This window comes from Acomys minous (genome assembly GCF_964271855.1).
Source record: "Acomys minous genome assembly, chromosome: 17".
NCBI classification, from domain to species: domain Eukaryota; kingdom Metazoa; phylum Chordata; class Mammalia; order Rodentia; family Muridae; genus Acomys; species Acomys minous.
The window spans coordinates 16665838-16684039 of NC_140500.1; the positions used below are offsets into that span (position 1 = coordinate 16665838).

The following is an 18202-nucleotide window of genomic DNA, read 5'->3' on the forward strand; positions in this document are numbered from 1 at the left end:
AGTGTTGCATGAATTATTAATTAAAAACAAACACCATCATTATCCCACTTCTAGATGAAGAAAATCTTTCCATCTATCTATCTACCTATTTGTCTTTCTGCCTGTTTGTCCAGTTAGATTCTTTCATTATCTCCGTATGAGTATACTTGTTTCAAGGATGTGTGTGTGTGTGTGTGTGTGTGTGTATTAACCTATATCAGATAGGTAAAACTATAAAGTATAATTTATTTGTTTCTCTTTATAAATGAGATTAGAGAGACCAATACATTTTTTCAGTTTACTCTTCTACATTCTCCTAATTATTATAATGATGATTTTTTAATTTTTTCTTTTTTATATATTTTACATATACATTTATATTATTACACACATATAAAATAAACTACATGTAGCAAGAAGAACCATAAACAATTAGGAATTATATAAACATTACATTCACAGTGGTCTGGATTTTTGAATTAGGAAACCTTGAAGAAAATATTTTCCTACCTTAATGAGTCTAAAATTCTGAATGAAATGTATATCTACTGTATCTCATCTATATCAACTTAAAACATCTATCTAGACCTAAAAACATCTTAACCCATAAAAAAAACTAAGCTTATTTGTGAAACTAAACTACTAAACTCTTTGATCTTCAACCCCATCAGAGATTTGAGAAGAAATAAAATTAATTACCTGAGTAAACAGGAAGTGCAAATTAGCAGCTTCCAAAGTGAAAAAAAAAAGACAAAGACAGTTTACTGCCTGAACAGTTTATTTTTACTTTTTTCACTTTACATCCAGATTGTAGCACTTCCCTCTTTGCCTCCCAATCCCACTCTCCCTCACCTAGTCCTCAGAAAAGGGAGCCCTCCTCCCCTAACATCTGACCTCAGCCTATGAAGTCTCATCTGTGCTACATATACCCTGTTCCTCTGTGGCTTGGGAAGGACACCCCTCCAGGGGGGAGACAATCAACATGGGGAGGCCAGAGTCAATGTCAGAAGCAGTCTTTACTCACTATATTGTGGGAAACACAAGGAAACTGTGCTGACTGCCTATCTACTACATCTGAGCAGACAGTCTAGGTCCACATCATACATAGTACTTGGTTCATGCATCAGTCTCTGTATTATAGTATGGTTATCCTGTATTATGTGGTTAATATCCACTTATGAATGAGTATATACCATCCATGTCTTCTTTGTTCTGGGTTACCTCACTCAGGATGATCTTTTCCAGTTCCATCCATTTGCCTGCAAGTTTCTTTTTTAATTTATTTTTACATTTTTACATAGGATTTATATTATTACACATATATACAATAAACTACCTACAGCAAGAAGACCCACAAAACAATCAGGGATTGTATAAATGTTACATTCATAGTATTTGGGCTATTTGTATTTCGCAAGCTGCTTGCAAATTTCAATATTTTCTTGTTTTTAATAGATGAGTAGTGTTCCATTGTGTAAATGTACCACACTTTCTTTATCCACTTTTCAGTTGAGGGATATCTAGGTGGTTTCCAGATTCTGGATACTACGAATAAAGCTGCTATGAATGTGGTTGGGAAATGTCTTTGTTGTATGGTGGAGCATCTTTTAGGTATATGCCCAGGAGTGGTATGGCTGGGTCTCAGGTAGAATTATTATCAATTTATGTAAAAGCACAAGATAGATTGTTGTACAGGTTTGCACCCCCACCAACCATAGATAAGTGTTTGCCTTTCCCCACATCCTCAACAGCATATGCAATCACTTGAGTGTTTGATCTTAGCTATTCACAGATGTGTAAGATGGAATATCAGAGTGTGTTTGATTTGCATTTCCTTGATGACTAGTGACCTTGAGCATTTCATTAAAAATTTTTTTCCCATTCAATATTTTATGTTGAAAATATGTTTAATTCTGTACCCAATTTTTACATTGAATTACTTGGTTTGGTGCTGTTTTTGCTGAAGGGAATGCAAACTAGTACAGCCACTTTGGAAATCTATCTGGTGCTATCTCAGAAAACTGGGAATAGGGCTTCCTCAAGACCCAGCTATTCCACTCCTTGGAATATATCCAGAAGATGCTTCAGCACACAACAAGAAAATTTGATCAACCATGTTCATAGCAGCCTTATTCATAATAGCCAGATCATGGAAACAGCCTAAGTGTCCCTCAGTAGAAGAATGGATAAAGAAACTGTGGTACATATACACTATGGAATACTACTCAGCTATTAAAAACAAGGAATTCCCGAAATTTGTGGATAAATGGATTGAGCTAGAAATGATCATAATGAGTGAGTTAACCCAGAAGCAGAAAGACTCAAATGGTATATACTCACTTATATCTGCATATTAGCCCAAGGGGCATGTCCCACGAAAGCCTTCACTTACCAGGAAACTGAGACAGAGGGGAGGACATTCTATTGGGACTCTAGATGAGAGAAGCATGGGAGAATGGCAAAGTAGAAGGATCCAGAGGGTCCTAGAAACCTACAAGTTATTTATTCTAAACAGCCTGCAATAGCACTTTCAAAGTATTGGAAGTACACCTTGTATAATAATTGAGTTATGTTGGTATAAAACCTCATATTAGAGTAGAAATATATATAATGTGTGTGAAGAATAATCTTACATTTGAATTCTATACCACTGTACCTAAAATTAAACTTATTTTGTATTTATATATAGAATTCTATACCAGTGAATTAAAAATAACCTTGTGAGTGACAATTAAAGCATTAAGTTGAGGAGTAGATTTACTTTTTGTTCTGCCTTCCCTATATATTTTCATATTCCTTCTTCTTCTTCTCAACCCCTATATGCAACTAAGAATGGAAGAAAGAGGAAAAGAGAGACATCCCTGAGTCAAATCTTGATTTCTCTCTAAATAATAACAATAATAACTTACAACCAACTCCCATTAAAAATAACCCTCTATAGCCTAAGAAAGCAACAAAAAAACTTACCAACCTCCCTTAACAGAAATGGTGCATCCTTCTCTTAAGGTTTCTTCTGGCTGACTTGGGACAAATAATACCTTTTTAGGGGCCCAAATAAAATTGGGGAAATGGTTAAACAAGCTAGAAATAGCATTTGTAATCCCATTATATGGGAAAAGCTCTGAGACTGGCTGAGACATGAATGTCTATGCATACACAATGCATCTTGTTGGCTACAGAATCCCAATGAATTATTATTACATGCCATTCTTCATATGGCATGAATGAAGATTTACAGATGCCTTTTTTTGTTGTTGTTCATACAAAGATCAGAGAACCGGCCTGAATTGTTCTGTGTAGCACGCACACCTTATACATTTATAGATTTAGGACTGTATAATGCTTGTGAGAAACTATAGGTTTTCAGAACAAAAGAACTGGACACTGAGATTGGATCAGACCTGACAGGATTCATTTCTCCAGGCATGCTGGACACTGACGTCTTCTATCATCCCTCATGTTCCACCATCAAATGTTTCAGTTGCTGTTCCACATCAGAACAAGACAGCTGTCAGGACACCTTTGAAAAAAGTTTCTAATCCCGATTTGTCGAGCATTTCAGACTGTTCTACACAGGACTCTAATTAAAACTGGAATTTCTCAACATTTAGAAACTGTCTTGGTTCACTTATTCAGGAAAAAATTTATGAGTTTACCCCTTAAGTTATGCCATATATCATTATTTGCATGTCCTTATTTTATTATAAATTATCTTAATTTCTATGTTAGTTTTGATTATCTTGTAAATTTCTCAAATGAACTATCAATTTCTGGTCCTTCCTCTTAGAACAGAGAATATATAAAGAAAGGGTTCTCTTTTCCTTCTATTTTCTATCTACTTTTGAATCCTCAATTGTTTCTGGCTTTAAGCTTGTTAAATTAATTTAAGGTATATGAGTATTCTGATGCTCAGGGAAAGAATTACTGTAACCATCTAAAGTAAAAACTCAGTTCATAAGTGCGGCTTGGTGGGATATTCAGGGCAATTGAAAGCAGTGACAAAGGGAGGCAGCAAAAAGCAAAAGTCAAGACACATCTACGTCTTAAATCACATGTTTATATCAGGTTAGAGGGACACACAAAGCTCTAAGATTTTCTTAAACACATAATATTCCCAAATTATATTTCTTAAAGATTCATTCACTGGTCTACGCTGGCTTTTCTGACATAAAATTTTCTTAATTATTTAAGTATATTAAATTCTCTGTAAAAAAAAAAGAAATTAGAAGCTAAATGAATTATTAAAAATAAAAAGATCTTAGCATTTGCTGGCTATAAAAAATAAAGTGAAATAAAACATATTTAGATTTATGGACACACCAAGTTTGAGAGATGAAAAAAATGGACACATGTTTCATGCAAGTGGAAACCAAAAGAAACAGATAGCATGTTATGACATGAAACAAGTCTTAACAAATCTGAGAAGACTGATTTCTGCATAACAGTGAGGCAGAAAGACTATAGGCATTAATGACCCACTTCTGAATGAGGTGGATCAGAGATAGAATGTAGCATCTTGGTTCAGAAAAGGAATACAGAGAGAACTTTGTGATAAATATGTAAATTTTATGAAAGAAGGTGTTATGGGTTTTTTTTTTACAAGAGAAGACTACTTGGATACAGGTTTAAGACAATAGAAAGCCTTTATTAGCTGGTGGGTGACTATATTAGGTGAGCAGAGTCTGAGTGTAAACCCAAGCATTTCTCAGGGTAAGCTTTTAAGAAAAAAATCTATGTCTAGAGTTGATATTCTTAGGCTAACAAAAAGAGTAAGCCAGACACTGAACTACAACTACAAAAGCAAGTTCAAGGACTTTCCAAGAACTATGGACACTGATGGATTAGGCCTTTCTTTCATTTTTGCAGGTGGTTCTGTCCATGTGCTAAGTTTCATAGCCTTGATGGTACTTCCATTATAGAGTCAGTTTTGCTAAGACCTGGGGTTTTAAGGTCTACAACTCTGTTAGAGAAAGGATTTAACCTATGTACTAAAACATTTAGAGAAAAAATAGACAAAAATCCTAAGCTCAAAAGACAATAAACTATCAAGGCAAAGAGTCCTAAAGTAGAAAATGAGAAAACATAAACACAGTAAAAAATACAATGAAACTGCTTTTTTCAACAAAAATAAAATAGAGTTGAAAATTTTAACAAAGTTTGAAGAAAACCCTATAAGACAAGATTTTGCTATTGATGCCCCTGAAATGAAAATTATGAGAGCCCACCAGTTTGCCAGAGACTTACCCATATACTCGAATCTCTCTCTCTCTCTCTCTCTCTCTCTCTCTCTCTCTCTCTCTCTCTCTCTCTCTCTCTCTCTCACTCTTTGTGTGTGTGTGTGTGTGTGTGTGTGTGTGTGTGTGTGTGTTGGTATGTTTCTTCTATTCTTATTAAGAAAAATCATCTGACAAGTAAACTTTCTCTCCTAACTTTTTCTAAGGTGCTATAAACAAGTTCCCCTAACTGGAGGGAAGAAGTAGTTGTGCCAACAACACAAATGTGTCATGTGTTTTCTGCTACACTTATGGATACTAGAATTGCAAAAGGTAAATAAGATTCATTCTTTGTGAAAGCCATAAGGAAGACTGTGTGGGCTTTTCCCCTTACTTATGGTAGCCCAGGAGACTCTCTTAAACACAAGATACACAGACATGAGGGCTAGGGAATGACATTTGAGCATTGAAATATTGTGAGAGAAGCTTACAAGGTAAATTTTTTTTAACTAAAAAAGATTGCATATTGGTAATTTGGTCACTGATTAAAAGAGTATTATCCTTTACTTTCAAGCACATGTTAAGTCAAAACCAAATCCCTAATGTCTAAGTGCTTGGAAAATTCCAGAACATAAATCAGGATGTAGAAACATAATCCTAGAAATAAAACAGGAGCCAACATGTGTATGCTGATGATTTTATTGAGGCTTTGAACTTGAGGAAAGGAAGGGCCAAGTGGGTTACTCCTCTAAGACTTCTTCATCATTATCTGTAACAAAGAAAAGGACTTTAGAAGACAAGTAGTCTAAACATGACATGTGCCTGATACCTTCACCACCAGGTAGTCTCATTACAATACTTTATATTTCTAGACATGGTGGTCTCTGCCTGTGAAATAACTCAGGAGACTGAGACAGGAAGATCAATGATGTGAGGCCAACTTGGGTTGCATAGTGGGTTCCAGGCCACCCTGGGCTACACACTGAATCCCTGTCGCAAAACAAACAAAGACACAAACATTTTAAACAAAAGAAAAAGAAGGTAGAAGAGAGAGAAAAGGGAAAGAGAGAGGTTAAGAGAGGGGGAATATAAGGAAGATGAAAGAGAAGGGGAGAAAACAAGAGATAGAAAGACAACTGTGGGACATGTTAAACTAAAGTGATAATGAGAAATTGTCTGATAAGGCAGGGAAATACTTGCCGCTATGGGAAGGAAGAGAGGCTTTCTATGTGTAGATGTGTGGTGGGGGGAACAATGGCAAGAGTACATCTGGGAAAGTGTGCTAGAGAGAAAAAGAAGATGTAAAACTCAGAAAAGTATAAAAAATGGTAATTTAAAGAGAAATTTCCTAAGTGATAGAAATTATAAAGTCCCTAGGGAATACTGGAAAACATCTTTAGCTGGTTCTCTTTTTCTTTGGTCACTTGGACTGCTTTTGTACTGACCCTCCTGGTTTCTCTTGCGATCTTTTCCACGCTTCCTTCTCTTGGGCCTTTCCGGCCGTTTTTGCCTCGTCGGCCACCACCTTCTTGTTGATTTCCACTCAGATGATAGTAGAGTCTTGAGATGACACCACCAGATTCCCGATTACCACCTTGGCCTTTCATACTTTTTAGGAAATTCATGTCCATATTACAATATCAAGCTATTTTTCTTGATTGTGGCATATTTATTTATTTCTTCATGTAGATCTGAACTTTTTAGGAGAGAGAACACACATGTAGAAAAGATCAAAAATACAGAAAGGTCACATGAACTTAACAAGATAATCATAGAATCAATCGTGGACTTGATTTAGTTAGAAGTTCTTTTACTTGGAAAGCTGGTATTAGATAGGGACGAGGCCCAATATCTAGGTGACTAGGGAAGAGAGATCTTAGTTAGGTGTGTATAATTACTTAGTCAAGACCCTCTTACGTCTCTGTTCCAAATTTACTCTTCCCTCTCTTTGGATCCATCTGCCATTATTATTGGATCATCTAACTAAACCTTGGACTGGGCATGATACATAGGAAAACATTCAGGTTCCATCATATTTCTCAATGCCCAAGAGAAATTTTAACAAAAATATGTTGTTAGATAACATGTCTGTTTCTTAAAGGATGGGTATATGTCTCAGACATAAGGATAAATCATAGAGGCTTTGCTTGACAAAGTTCCAGAGACCTCCGATTGTCCAACATCATCACTAGACATCCAGAGCAGCTGCTGGGGCTTTGCTTGACTAAGTTCCAAAGATCTCCAGCTGATCACCACTCCCCCACAAATATTATGTATGATCCAGTTGTAATGTTGTTTAGAAATCTGCTATTTCTCCTCAAACTGGGTTTTCTCTTTATTTATCAGCCATAAGGAAATCCATACAGGGAAATCTTTTTCCCACAGAGAATATTGAAAGAAGACATCTGGCCAAAGGCTTGAGACAATGATAGAGTTTTTGGCTCTGACTGTGAGCACCAAAGCAGAAACTATGTGTAAGAAAGTTAAGACCTAGACATAATAGTACCTGGCTAGATGGTGTTACCTGTAGACACATTTCCTTAGAATCTGCTTTGAGAGCAAGAGAAGGTAGGTTTGGAACATGATGCATTGCAGATATTTTACAATAGAGGACCCCTTGGCAGTTAGCCTAGGCTTGGATAGCACACTTGTTGGTCTGGAACTGGAAGTAGGTCAAGTTTTTCCTTTAGAGAATATCTAGCTCAAGCTATGTCATTATGGCCATCTAGGAAACACGTTGGCTTTAGCCTGGGGAAATTTATGATTAAACTTTCCTGTTTATTTTTTAAGAAGTAATAATCAGATTATCCTGACCATTGTTTGGAAATTGATGGATCTTTGTTGTATGCTTTGTTGTACATTTCAGAAATTTTTGTATTTCCTTGCTACTCTGTTGATTTTTGATTGCCCTAGTGATTATAATGACAGAAAAAAATATTAATGTAATCTGTAATGAAAAAAATTGAACTTCATTTCAATAAATTACTGGAGTTGGCCAAGGAGAGTGGACAAGCAAGTAACAGACATGAGAGAGTAAGCTAAAGTGAGGTGGGGAACAGCAAGGGAGACGGATAGATGGGGAACAAGAAGAGAGACAGAGAGATGGGTAACAACAAGCAAGAAAAAAATAGAAAAATGGGCAACAGCAAGCAAAGTGATAGAAAGATGGGTAACAGCGAGCAAGAAGATGCAGTTAGATAGAAAGACAGCAAGCAAGTAAGCAAGTGCACAAGTAGTGAACAAGGAGTCAGACAGACAGCAAGACCAAGACAGATAATGAGCCAGAAGAGAAGTTCTCCAGGGCTTTAAGACCTTCAGCTTGTACCGCATATGCCTGAGTCTCAGAGTATTTCTTTTTCCTCCATTCATCAACCTCTACTCGATAACTAGTTCCTCTGGCTAGTTGTTCAACCACCAGTTGGTTTCCCTTAACCAGCTGTTCCCTGCCTGCTCAATTCTCCCTGCCGTGGATCCACCTCTCTTTCCTCCTCTTTGCCTTTCTTGGAGCTGGTTTTGGGGAGCATCAGGTAAAAAGCCAGTTTAACATGTATAATATATTTTATACCCTGATACTAATGAACATTTTAAACTCCTCACACTTACTTCAAGTATATGCCTTTTTATCTCTCTAAGACTAATCAATGTATTCTAAACTAGAAGGTAAGCATATACTTGGCTGTGGGTTATGCCAACTTTTGTATGAGGTCTTTCCTTTCCTCCTGCACTCTGAGATCCATATTTTTTTCTATTTGCCTAACAATGATCTTTGTTATTCCAAGTCTTCAGCATCCAATAGATTATGGGTGCCTCAAGGATGCTACCACATACCTCATCTCTATCAACTTAAAACAGCGATCTAGACCTAAAATCATCTGAACCCCTAAACACCTAAAGTTAATTATAAGACTAAACTATCTGGTCTTCAACCTGATAAGACACTTGAGAAGGGATAAAACTTAATTACTTGAGTGAACTGGAAATGCAGGTTAGCAGCTTCCAAAATGAAAAAAAAAGTGACACAGATGAGATATGGTAGATACTGATTTTCATTCAGAATTTTAGACTCATCAAGATAGGAAAGATGTTTTCTGAAAGGTTGCCAAAAACATTTAGCCGGAACACAATGAATGTAACATTGATATAAGTCTGATTGTTTCATGGTTCTTCTTGCTGTATGTAGTTTTTATTTATGTGTAATGATATAAATGTTTACGTCAAAAAATTTTAATTTTTTTTAAATGGATATGAGCCAGGCTGCATTTAACTATTGCTAAATGTAAATTATGATAATGGTTCCTTCAGGAAACCCTAAACAGGTATGCCATCACATGAACTGCCAAATCAAGGAGGAAAAAGTTATTTTATTATATTTTATCATTTTTTCTTTTTATTTTTGTCTGCTTTTTTTTTTATTTTGGAACCATTTACAATTTGGACTAATAAGCAAATAGAACAAGTGTGGGAAGAGCAAATTTTTAAAGCTTATGCATGGGGTTATTTAATGTAAAGTAGGGGAAATTTTATACAAGATTAGTAATCCAGAAGTTACTAGACATTATTAAGAATAATTCCCCCAAGATTAATTAAAGTTGAAATATCTCACATGGATTCCACATATCCTGATCAAGGTCTTCTGTGAAGAAAGAACAACATTCATCCACAAAGAATATTTAAAAGGCTTTTAAAACTGAGTGTATATGTACCACAGTTTCTTTATCCATTCTTCTATTGAGGGACACTTAGGCTGTTTCCATGTTCTGGCTATTATGAATAAGGCTGCTATGAACATGGTTGAGCAAATTTTCTTGTTGTGTGCTGGAACATCTTCTGGGTATATTCCAAGGAGTGGAATACCTGGGTCTTGAGGAAGCCCTATTCCCATTTTTCTGAGATAGCACCAGATAGATTTCCAAAGTGGTTGTACTAGTTTGCATTCCCACCAGCAATGAAGGAGTGTTCCTCTCTCCCCACATCCTCGCCAGCATGTGGTGTCGCTTGAATTTTTTATCTTAGCCATTCTGATAGGTGTAAGATGGAATCTCAGCGTTGTTTTGACTTGCATTTCCCTGATGATTAAGGAGGTTGAGCATTTCTTTAAGTGTTTCTCAGCCATTTGATATTCCTCTGTTGAGAATTCTCTGTTTAGTTCCATGCCCCATTTCTCGATTGGGTTATTTGGTTTGGTGGTATTTAATTTCTTGAGTTCTTTATATATTTTGGATATTAGACCTTTGTCAGATGTGGGGTTGGTGAAGATCTTTTCCCAGTCTGTAGACTGTCGCTTTGTACTCTTTACGGTGTCATCTGCCTTACAGAAGCTTTTCAGCCTCATGAGGTCCCATTTATTAATTGTTGACATTAATGCCTGGGCTATTGGTGTCCTGTTCAGGAAGTTGTCTCCTGTGCCAATATGTTCCAGGCTCTTCCCCACTTTTTCTTCTAAATGATTTAGTGTCTCTGGTTTTATGTTGAGGTCTTTAATCCACTTGGATTTGAGTTTTGTACAAGGTGACAAATATGGGTCCAGTTGCATTTTTTTACACATAGACATCCAGTTAGACCAGCACCATTTGTTGAAGATGCTATCCCTTTTCCATCGAATGGATTTGGCTTCTTTGTCAAAAATCAAATGACCATATGTGTGTGGATTCATATCTGGGCCTTCGATTCGATTCCACTGATCAACCAGCCTGTTGCTGTGCCAGTACCATGCTGTTTTAATTACTATTGCTTTATAGTACAGTTTGAGATCAGGTATGGAGATTCCTCCAGAGCACCTTTTATTGTACAAGATTGTTTTAGCTATTCTGGGTTTTTTGTTTTTCCATATGAAGTTCAGAATTGAACTTTCAATGTCTTTAAAAAATTGTGTAGGTATTTTGATAGGGATTGCATTGAATCTGTAGATTGCTTTTGGTAGGATGGCCATTTTTATTATGTTAATTCTCCCTATCCATGAGCAAGGTAGATCCTTCCATCTTCTCATGTCATCTTCAATCTCTTTCTTTAGGGTTTTGAAATTTTTTTCAAACAGGTCCTTCACTTGTTTAGTAAGAGTAACTCCTAAGTACTTTATATTACTTGTGGCTAATGAGAAGGGTGTACTTTTCCTAATTTCTTCCTCTGCAAGCTTGTCATTTGTGTATAGGAAGGCTACAGACTTTTTTGAGTTAATTTTGTATCCAGCCAATTTGCTATTCAGCTATTAAAAACAAGGAATTCCCGAAATTTGTGGATGAATGGATTGAGCTAGAAATGATCATAATGAGTGAGTTTACCCAGAAGCAGAAAGACTCAAATGGTATATACTCACTTATATCTGCATATTAGCCCAACGGGCATGTCCCACGAAAGCCTTCACTTACCAGGAAACACAGACAGAAGAGAGGACATACTAGTGGGACTCTAGATGTGAGATTCATGGGAGAAAGGCAAAGTAGAAGGACCCAGAGGGTCCTAGAAGCCTACAAATAGAACATTATGATAGGCAGATTTGGGCACAGGGGTCCCACTCAAACTAGGCACCAGACAAGGACAATACAGGCGGTAAACCTTAAACCCCTACCCAGATCTAGACAATGGACAGAACACTCTCCACAGTAGAGTGGAGAGTGGGATATTACTTTCTCACACACTCTGGTGCCTCACCTCTGACCATATCCCCTGGACGGGGAGACCTGATGGCACTCAGAGGAAGAACAGCAGGTTACCAAGAAGAGACTTGATACCCTATGATCATATAGAGGGGGAGGTAATCCCCCTCAGGAACTGTCATAGGGGAGGGGAATAAGGGGAAAATGGGAGGGAGGGAAGAATGGGAGGATACAAGGGATGGGATAACCAATTAAATGTAACAAGAATAAATTAATAAAAAAAAATAAAAAAAATATTCTGCATCTCAATTACAAATTTAGGCTTGTGAAATGCTAGAGTCTCAGAATCCATGTTAACATTAATGTTCAGCTGTAAAATATGTCAATTAAATTTATCATTCAGATCATAAAAAAAATAAAATAAAATAAAACTGAGTGTAAAGATCATTAACCAGTAAAACATCCTCAAAACAATTCCTTATGTGCCTTTCAATGGTTTTGTGGTTTCTTTGCTGCCATGGATTGAACCTAGAATCCCATGCATAATAGGGAAACATTACACTGCTCACACAAATCTCCTCAACTTTTCAGTTTGAGACATGGTCTTGCTAAACTGTTTGGCGTGGACTTGAACTCATGCTATAGCCCAGTCATGCATTAGACCTGTGAAACAACTACCTTCATCTTCTAAGTAGGACCTATAAACTTGTTCGTTACTTGCTCCTATTTGATTTTGCAGTGTTATTAGTGGAATATTACTGACTGAATAACAGTAATGTTTAAGTAAATAACACAATATATTCACTATTCAACTGAATTATATGTGCTTCTAGCTAGTGTTATGTCAGCTTGACACATGCTAGACTCCTCTGAGAGAAATGAACCTCACTTGAGAAAAGACTCATTAAGATCCTGCTATAGGCAGGACAGCATGCAGAGCATTGTTGTAACTAGTGATTGATGGGGATGGGCAGCCCACTGTGGGTCCTGCACCCCTGGACATCTGGTCATGCTGTGTGCTAGGAAGCAGGCTGAGCCAGCCTTAAGGAGCAAGCACATAGGCCATGCTCCTCTTTGGCCTCTGCATTGCATTGCTGCTCCAGGTTCTTGTCCTTCTTGAGTTCATGCCCTGAATTCTGTCTACAATCCACTATTACTTGCAAGCATTAGTGAATAAATACTTTCCTCACCTCTTGGTCAATGTAGTTTTCACAATAATAGAAATCCTAACTATAAAATATGCCAATCACATAAAATATGTAATTGAAAGAGGTTTGTGTTTCTCCATACTTAACCATGGTCTGTAAGACTGTTTAGAGAAAAGCATTGTGTTCTGCTAATATCCAGACACTATCTCACTGACACAAGACATCCAGAGAAAAGGCCTGCTCTTGTTTAACACCATGACAGAGGACTACTAAAACACTGGGGGTTGTTTACTTCTTTGTTTTTTTTAAGACATCGTAAATACAACTTTTAGAACTTCTAGATGAAAAAATAAAAGTAAGCAAAAATCAAAGGATTTTTCATTCTGAAGGCAGATGAAACATACTCTTAAATGGAGAATGGTCTTCTTCTTCAGTGCTGTCATTATCTAGAATTTTAAAACAAAAATACATAATAAATTTATGATTTCAGTCGCTCTTTCCCATCTTGCAATATGGCAGGTGAAAAAGCCGAGAAGCCTGACACAAAGAAGAAGCCTGCTGCCAAGAAGGATGGTGGTGATGCTGCTCCACCGGCCGCCGATGCAGCCAAAAAGGGTGACCCTATGGTTAAGAAGTCCAAGAAGGGGAAGCGCCATTGCAGCCGGAACCCTGCCCTGGTTAGAGGAATTGGCAGGTACTCCCGGTCGGCCATGTATGCCAGAAAGGCCTTGTACGAAAAGCAGTACATAGCTGCTGAGACCAAGGTTGAGAGGAAGAAAAGTAGTCTGTGGTGACAAGAATGGTGGTACACGGGTGGTAAAGCCTAGGTATTTTCCTACTGAAGACATGCCTCGGAAGCTATTGAGCCATGGCAAAAAGCCCTTCAGTCAGCACGTGAGAAAGCTGCATGCCAGCATCACTCCTGGGTCAGTCCTGATCATCCTCACTGGACGCCACAGGGGCAAGAGAGTGCTTTTCCTGAAGCAACTGGGAAGTGGCTTGCTGCTTGTGACTGGACCTCTTGCCATTAACAGAGTTCCACTACGCAGAACACACCAGAAGTTTGTCATCGCCACATCTACAAAAGTTGATATCAGCACCGTTAAAATCCCTAAACATCTGACTGACGCTTACTTCAAGAGGAAGCAGCTGTGCAAGCCCAGGCACCAGGAGGGCGAGATCTTTGACATAGAGAAGGAGAAATACGAGATTACCAAGATTACCAAGCAGCGCAAGGCTGATCAGAAAACTGTGGACTCGCAGATTTTGTCAAAGATCAAAGCCGTTCCTCAGCCCCAGGGCTACCTGCGATCTCAGTTCTCCCTGACAAATGGGATGAATCATCACAAACTGGTATTCTAAGTTGCGAACAACCTAATTAAACAGCTTCATACCTTTATGGTTGTGAGCCTAGCCTTTAACGGCTGACAGTAGAGTGGAGAGTGGGATATGACTTTCTCACATACTCTGGTGCCTCACCTTTGACCATGTCCCCTGGAGGGGGAGACCTGGTGGCACTCAGAAGAAGGACAGCAGGTTACCAAGAAGAGACTTGATACCCTATGAGCATATACAGGGGGAGGTAATCCCCCTCAGGAACAGTCATAGGGTAGGGGAATAAGGGGAAAATGGGAGGGAGAGAAGAATGGGAGGATACAAGGGATGGGATAACCATTGAAATGTAACAAGAATAAATTAATTAAAAAAAGGAAAAACAATAAAAAAATAAAAATTAAAAAAACAGCTTCATACCTTTAAAAAATTATGATTTCAGTCAATAGATTCCAACTGGGAACATGTGGAAGGCAAGAAAATATAAATATAAAAACATCTCAAAGATTGCTTGTGAAGTTAAGATATATATTATATGTAATACATATGTAAATGTGGTTTTAATACAATGAATCATCATTTCCCAAATGATAATCCTAGACCCCACATCTGCAAGCAGTAAAGTGGAAGTCAATCATTCAGCTGAATTCCTTCCTTTAGAGTGTACCACCATGCTTGATGATGTGACTCCCTGAAAAGAGGCAACTTGAAAATCAAACAATCCATGGCCATGCCACTCACTGTTTTTATTAGCAAGACCTTTCTAAACACATAGCTTCTTACCAGAAGACACCCTTTTCAGTCAATGATTGCTTATTTCCGGGAGTTATCTAAACATATTTAATCTAATAAAACACTTCCCAACTCTCCGATTCCATGATTTTTTTATTCTTCATGACACCTTTCATAGCCATCCACAGTCCCCATCATACCTTAAGTGATATATTTTACCCAGTCTTAATAAAGAGCTCATGCTACCAAACATACATCAGAGCTATAGTGTTGGGAGACTCCAATTTTGCCTCCTGCTTGTACCCAATGTGTTAAAGTAAAGAAGTACTTTATTTCTCCACATTAACAAAAAACTCAGTTTTGTTCAGCAGCAGGTTGTTTTGATGGAGGTACCTAAATTTTATTAACATTCTAAGAAATATTTTCATACAGAAGTGCTCATATTTCAGTAAGTACACGTTCTTCCAATTGGAGTGCTGTAAATGGTAATACTCTGCATGGAAAGCAAATGATTGCAGCAATCAATAGAACAATCAATTAATGAAACTTATATTACACATGATGATTTGAGAAAAGTTCTCAATATTTCTAAATGTACAAGTGTTTTTCAGAAAAGGAAACAAAATATCCAGATGAAATAGTACATCGACACGTTATTAATGCTGAGTGAAAGTGAGAAATCTCAAATGCTCAAATAGTAAATCTTACACTATGAAGATGCTGGTTTACAGCACACACCCAGATTTCCAGGCACAGATTTTCCCATCAGTAAAACATATATAGAAACTAATATTGCCTCCCTTTCATTGGCCTACTCTCTGGATGAGAACTGGTTTCTTAAAAGGAGCAGCCTGACTACTCTTTACCAGGAATTTTAACCTCATCTTCCCTCTTACCTGCATTGTCTCTCTGAGCTGAAGTCAGGGACAGTAAGGCTATGGAGAGCAGGATCAGGAACATCCTAGATGCAGCCATGGTGTCTCTCTACCTTGATGCTAGAGAACTTCAGACACAGCCTTTATAGGACCCAGGGAAACAGTGTCACCTGAGAGCCCACAGGCTGGACACTCTCCATGCATACCTATTTTTGTTACCTAAACCCTCAGCTGGACTAATTGAATTAGATAGAAGAACATGTTTTATTCTTCAAAGGAAAACAAAAATTTCTTCACGTCCCTGGAAACAATGGCTCCTTCTCCTTGTTTTTTAATTCAAAATATTACTAATTGTCATCAACTTTTAATGTTCCACCTAGAACTGCTTCTCTGTTTTATTGCAGAGTCCAATATTGTTTTTATTTCTTACTGTATCAGTGTCTTCAAGATACATTCCTATAGAATGAGCCAACAGAATCAGTAGGAAACAGACTGAAAAAAAAACTAAAACTAAAACTAAATCATAAGAAGAAAACCTGCATCAAGTAAACTTACTTTTCACTGTGACAGAGGGTCCTATTGTCTGGGATGGATTTAACTGACTCTTTAGCCCAACACACATTAGACTTGTGACCCACACACCTTCATTTTCTAAATAAAGGCTACAGACTTATTCAATACTCGCTATCATTTGATTCTGCAATGCCACGAATGAAATATTTATTATTGCATAAGCATAATGTTTAAGTAAACTGCATAATATATTCACTATTGAACTGAGTTATATGTGCTTCTGGCTGGTGTTATGTCAACTTGACACAAGCTAGACTCCTCTGAAAGAAATGAACCTCACTTGAAAAAAAGACTCATTAAGATCCTGCTATTGGCTTGCCATCATGCAGAGCATTGTCTTAACTAGTACTTGATGGGGGATGGGCATCCCACTGTGGGCCCGGCACCCCTGGACATCTGTTCATGCTGTGTGCTACAAAGCAGGCTGAGCCAGCCTTAAGGAGCAAGCCCGTAAGCTATGCTCCTCCTTGGTCTCTGCATTACATCCGGCCTCTAGGTTCTTCTCCTTCTTGAGTTCCTGCCCTGAATCCACTTTATAATGCAGTATTTCCTGGAAGCATTAGTGAATTAAACCCTTTCCTCTCCACTTGGATTTTGCTCAATGTAGTTTATCACAGCAATAAAACTCCTAACTACAATATATGTCAATCACATAAAACTCTGTAAATGGAAGAGGTTTGTGTTACTCCATACTCAACCATGGTCTGTCAGACAGTTTAGGAAAAAGCATGTGTTCTGCTGCTAACCAGACACTACCTCACTGACACAGAGACATGCAGAGAACAGGCCTGCTCTTGTTTAAGACCATGACTGAGGAATACTAAAACACTGGGGGATTCTTTTGCTTTCTGAAGCTTCCTAAATCCAACTTTTGGAACTTCTAGATGACAAAATAAAAGTATGCAAAAATCAAAAGATTTTTCATTCTGATGAAAAATGAAGCTTAAATGGAGACTGACCTTCTTGTTCTGTATTTTCATCATCTAGAATGAAAAATATGTATAATAAATTTATGATATAAGTCAATAGATTTCAACTGTGCACTTGTATAAGACAAGAAAATATAGATAAAAACACTTCAGAGACTGCTAAAGAGATTTTTTCAAATATATTGTATTGTATATATCACAATACATTATGTGCTTTCAATACAATGAACCATCATTTCCCAAAGGAAAATCCTGGTTCCCATCATGGACTCAACTGCATTCCTTCTTTTACAGTGCACAATCATGCTTGATGACGTGCCTCCCTGAACAGACACAACTTAAGAATCAAACTATCCATGCCCATGCCGCTCACTGTCTACATTAGCAATACTTTACTGCCCACATAGCTTCTTTCCAGAAGACACCTTTTCAAACAATGATTGCTTATTTCAGGGATTTATACAAAAATTTTTTATCTGATACAACTGTTTTCAACCCTCTGATGCCATAATTGTTTATTCTCCATGACTCCTTTCATAGCCATCCGTAGCCTCCACTGTATCTTGTGACATATTTTACCCCATCTTAATGAATGTCTCATTCTACCACCCGTATCCCAGATCTTTATTTTTTCATATAGTCCAATTTTGCCTCCTGCTTCTACCAAATGCATTAAAGTTAAGTGGTACTGTCTTTCATCCCATTAACAAGAAACTCAGTTTTGTTCAGCAACAGATTGTTTTGAGTATCTTAAGGAACCCAAATGTTGCTAGTGTTCTAAGATATATTTTCACTCAGAGGTTACTCGCTTATATCTGCATATTAGCC

At 37.5% G+C, this 18202-nt stretch overlaps 1 pseudogene across 1 annotated transcript; it reads left to right on the forward strand.

Annotated features, from left to right (window-relative positions):
* Positions 1-13445: 13445 nt before the first annotated feature.
* LOC311588178 (large ribosomal subunit protein eL6-like) lies at positions 13446-14326 on the forward strand (annotated as a pseudogene). The gene has a single exon. The product of its transcript is annotated as a large ribosomal subunit protein eL6-like (transcript).
* Positions 14327-18202: the final 3876 nt, after the last annotated feature.